The sequence below is a fragment of the Bemisia tabaci genome, chromosome 2, assembly GCF_918797505.1.
Source record: "Bemisia tabaci chromosome 2, PGI_BMITA_v3".
Taxonomy (NCBI): Eukaryota; Metazoa; Arthropoda; class Insecta; order Hemiptera; family Aleyrodidae; genus Bemisia; species Bemisia tabaci.
In genome coordinates, this window is record NC_092794.1 from 14,441,066 (window position 1) to 14,445,861 (window position 4,796).

The 4,796-nt window shown below is 41.6% G+C and overlaps 2 long non-coding RNA genes across 2 annotated transcripts; one reads left to right on the forward strand and one right to left on the reverse strand.

The window, feature by feature from the left end:
• Nucleotides 1-1,418: 1,418 nt before the first annotated feature.
• Nucleotides 1,419-2,914, forward strand: LOC140223999 (uncharacterized). Its single transcript, XR_011899238.1, has 2 exons — nucleotides 1,419-1,807; nucleotides 2,613-2,914. It is a non-coding gene; the product is annotated as an uncharacterized lncRNA (long non-coding RNA).
• Nucleotides 2,915-3,098: 184 nt separating this feature from the next.
• On the reverse strand, nucleotides 3,099-4,594 carry LOC140224000 (uncharacterized). Its single transcript, XR_011899239.1, has 2 exons — nucleotides 4,206-4,594; nucleotides 3,099-3,400 (listed from the first exon to the last, which is right to left on the reverse strand). It is a non-coding gene; the product is annotated as an uncharacterized lncRNA (long non-coding RNA).
• Nucleotides 4,595-4,796: the final 202 nt, after the last annotated feature.

Here is a 4,796-nt window from a genome sequence, read left to right on the forward strand (position 1 = left end):
TTTCGGATCAAGTTGACACTGACGCTCTCTGGCGGCGCGGAGTGTCAAACGATCACTGATCCACGCACCATGGAATCAGGAGTGACACAGCCTCATGTGAAATGCAGCGAAAAAAACCGAAAGAATAACACCGAATGGTGGCACGCGGTGTTGAAAAGCGGCGAAAGAAAGGAGTGGCCACTCTCAAATCTCCTAATCCGTCATTTATCCAGTGCCGAAAACCAGGAAGAAAAGCAACCATTAGCAACTTTCCTCAGCGCGGCAAGTGCCCGTCCTTTGAACTAGACCGATGAAGTTGTCACATTTCTCCGTGTGCTGGGTTTTTGTCCGTTTCCGAGCGAGGAAGGGACCCTGAATGTGGCAATTCAACACTCCTGCGTGTACAGAAGACAAGCGCAGTCTGAATGCGTTCCGACAGAAAGAACACAAAGAAAAAGAAGTCCATTAGTGGGATTATTAGGCTTGTTTTTGTTCCAGGGTGAATTACGATCGATCCACCTAGGTTCGGGAGCCTTTCACCTGAAGTTTGCGCGTCGGCAGAGATGTTCCTCTTTTGTCAAAATTCAACCAAGGATACCCCGGAGAAAGTCTGGAACACAATCAGCCTGCTTCAATGTTTTGACGGTGCCACGCGTAAGGGTGTCAAACCTGACTTTTTTTTGCGCGCATTTTATTTCATTTTTATATTTTCTTCATTACTATTTTCCAAATATTTTATTTTAAGTACAGCATCATTGGAGGTAAAATCGTTCGATTATATTTTGATGGATTTGAATTTTTGTAATATTTTCACGCTACAAACTATACGAAGATTGACCAAAAGTACGTGGTAATCATCTTGGCACCGAAGGTTTACGTGAATTACAAATACAGCGACGAGGATTCAACATCGTGATACCGCTATTATATCACAATGTTGTATTCTGCTATTGGCCTCTAGTATATTTCAAACCTTCTCTTTAACCACCCAAGAAAAAAAAAGGAGACAATGAAATAAGGAGGGAAAATTGCATCTTAAATATTTCGATTTTTTCTATATGTTGAAATCAAAATAAAATGTTCTCATATTGTTATGAACATGTTTTCCCACGAAAAATGTTTGTTTTGAGGGCAACATTTTTGTGACTAAATCATCATACATACTCGTACTCGAATAGACCACCATTGTTTTGCGTTTACAGAAACTTTAATTTTTTTCCTCCTTTTTTTATATTGTTATTACTCTCTCCCTCTCTGTTTTTCTTTCCCTCTCCTATCCTTGGGTTACGGTATCGATTTAAATATATTTTAAAGTTTTAATAACTAAAATTATGTCAAGGAAACTTTAAAGACACTACTTAACCAATCAATAAATCATTTTGATATCAGTCCACACATTCAATGAGTACCATGGTCTGGGTTGCTACGATACCGTGTGCCGTTATTTCCCGACCCTCCTTAGTGTAATTTCGTTCTGGTGCATCTATCTTCCAAGTTAGTGTGGTACTCCTGTTGAACAGCTGCCCCGTCCGTCAGGTGCTGCTTGCAGCGGACGCCGGGAGTACTGCACTATCTTGTTTCGCTTGTTTACCTTTCGATTTCTCGGATGATTTTGCGAAAAAACCTTGAACTTTGGTCGGTTGGTCGGGAGCCGGCACAGATTTTTCGTGTGCGCGAGAGGCCAGCCTTCGGGCTGGCCATCATTTTTCTCTTGATTTTTCATTTGATGCGCTGAGATCACAAGTGCCCTGATTGCTGACTGCTGGCGACCTGAAGCTGCCGATTTTCTTGTTACAACTTGTAACTCTTGTAATTTCCCCAGAGTTGGGTAAGTCTAATGTCTTGTTTTAGTTTGTAGCTGCGTGTCCCTTTAGGACCGCAATCCCGATCTCTTGGTGCACTTAGGCCAATTTCTAGAATTATGTAGTACGTGTAGCCTACAGTGCCAGGTTAGGTAGCGCATGGAGAGCGCTGACCAGTTGCCTTGGACATTATTGTTTCTTGACTAAGCAAATATCAAGTTGAGACATTTCGAGCTGGGCCCGAATACAAGTTCTACCAGTTTGATTACTCCCTTTTCCAAATTATGATTCAAGCTCTTAAAGCTCCCCAAATTAACAATCGCAGGGCTGAAAGCCAAAGCGAGACTCCGCTCTTCCAACGTGGAAAAGATGAATTTGTATCTCCTATGTAATCCTCGCATTTCATTTTCAGGTCGTAGGCTGACCCTAGCGTTAAGTATTTTCCTGTTGCCTTTTCTTTTAGTCTTTTGTAGTTTAGCCCCTATGGCAGAAGTGATATGCTTATCAGCACATGGCCTTAAGCCTAAATTCTCTGTTATCAGCAACTCGACACCTAAGTACCACAAAGCCCCTAAGGCAAAAGGATCTCTATTTGTACTTTTATTATTCTGAATGTTGGATAAGAATCAGGCAATCAAATTTTGTCAACGTAAAGTCTTTTCTAGTCAGTTAGAGTCTAGTCAGTTAAAGTCGAGTCTTACTGTAACTTGTGAAGCGAACAGAGTTATTTTTAGTGATTATAATGTGCGTTGCCCATAAGGCCTAGAAAATCAGTTAGGTATGTTTTGCCTGAGCTTTGAATTAAACAATGTGGGAAATGTTTCACCACAGGGTTCCAGTTCCGGTTCCAGTGCAGTTCCAGTTCTGAGTTCTAGTTCTGGTGAAACTCCAGTTCCAGTTTGACGTTTTGAACGATGCTCTTACCCAGACAGTTTATCCCACCAGTGCATTACACAATCTCTCAGTGTTGAACTTTTGAATGCTGCACTTACCGAGCCAGTTTCCAGCTGCCTGTTATCGTGAGCTACCCCTCTCCTTTTGTTAAGCCGATTACGGCCATGTTGTTTTAGTATCTTTTAGTAAAAGTGAAATGTATATGAAACGTGTATGAAATGTGTAAAAAAAAAAATAAAGCCAGATATTTTTCCAAAAATCCGAGAAGTCAAAGAGACGAACAAAAAAAATCCTTCCATTTGCTTGAGTAACAAAACTGTAGACCTCAAACAAACCCGAAGCTGGGCCCATAACCCAGAGGTCCGTGGATCGAAACCACGCTCTGCTACCATTTGTAACAATGTTTTTGGAAAAATATCTGGCTTTATTTTTTTTTTTACACATTTCATACACGTTTCATATACATTTCACTTTTACTAAAAGATACTAAAACAACATGGCCGTAATCGGCTTAACAAAAGGAGAGGGGTAGCTCACGATAACAGGCAGCTGGAAACTGGCTCGGTAAGTGCAGCATTCAAAAGTTCAACACTGAGAGATTGTGTAATGCACTGGTGGGATAAACTGTCTGGGTAAGAGCATCGTTCAAAACGTCAAACTGGAACTGGAGTTTCACCAGAACTAGAACTCAGAACTGGAACTGCACTGGAACCGGAACTGGAACCCTGTGGTGAAACATTTCCCACATTGTTTAATTCAAAGCTCAGGCAAAACATACCTAACTGATTTTCTAGGCCTTATGGGCAACGCACATTATAATCACTAAAAATAACTCTGTTCGCTTCACAAGTTACAGTAAGACTCGACTTTAACTGACTAGACTCTAACTGACTAGAAAAGACTTTACGTTGACAAAATTTGATTGCCTGATTCTTATCCAACATTCAGAATAATAAAAGTACAAATAGAGATCCTTTTGCCTTAGGGGCTTTGTGGTACTTAGGTGTCGAGTTGCTGATAACAGAGAATTTAGGCTTAAGGCCATGTGCTGATAAGCATATCACTTCTGCCATAGGGGCTAAACTACAAAAGACTAAAAGAAAAGGCAACAGGAAAATACTTAACGCTAGGGTCAGCCTACGACCTGAAAATGAAATGCGAGGATTACATAGGAGATACAAATTCATCTTTTCCACGTTGGAAGAGCGGAGTCTCGCTTTGGCTTTCAGCCCTGCGATTGTTAATTTGGGGAGCTTTAAGAGCTTGAATCATAATTTGGAAAAGGGAGTAATCAAACTGGTAGAACTTGTATTCGGGCCCAGCTCGAAATGTCTCAACTTGATATTTGCTTAGTCAAGAAACAATAATGTCCAAGGCAACTGGTCAGCGCTCTCCATGCGCTACCTAACCTGGCACTGTAGGCTACACGTACTACATAATTCTAGAAATTGGCCTAAGTGCACCAAGAGATCGGGATTGCGGTCCTAAAGGGACACGCAGCTACAAACTAAAACAAGACATTAGACTTACCCAACTCTGGGGAAATTACAAGAGTTACAAGTTGTAACAAGAAAATCGGCAGCTTCAGGTCGCCAGCAGTCAGCAATCAGGGCACTTGTGATCTCAGCGCATCAAATGAAAAATCAAGAGAAAAATGATGGCCAGCCCGAAGGCTGGCCTCTCGCGCACACGAAAAATCTGTGCCGGCTCCCGACCAACCGACCAAAGTTCAAGGTTTTTTCGCAAAATCATCCGAGAAATCGAAAGGTAAACAAGCGAAACAAGATAGTGCAGTACTCCCGGCGTCCGCTGCAAGCAGCACCTGACGGACGGGGCAGCTGTTCAACAGGAGTACCACACTAACTTGGAAGATAGATGCACCAGAACGAAATTACACTAAGGAGGGTCGGGAAATAACGGCACACGGTATCGTAGCAACCCAGACCATGGTACTTTTTGAATGTGTGGACTGATATCAAAATGATTTATTGTTTGGTTAGCAGTGTCTTTAAAGTTGCCTTGACACAAGTTTAGTTATCAAAACTTTAAAATATAGTTAAATCGATGCCGGAACCCAAGGATATAGGAGAGGGAAAGAAAAACAGAAAGGGAGAGAGTAAT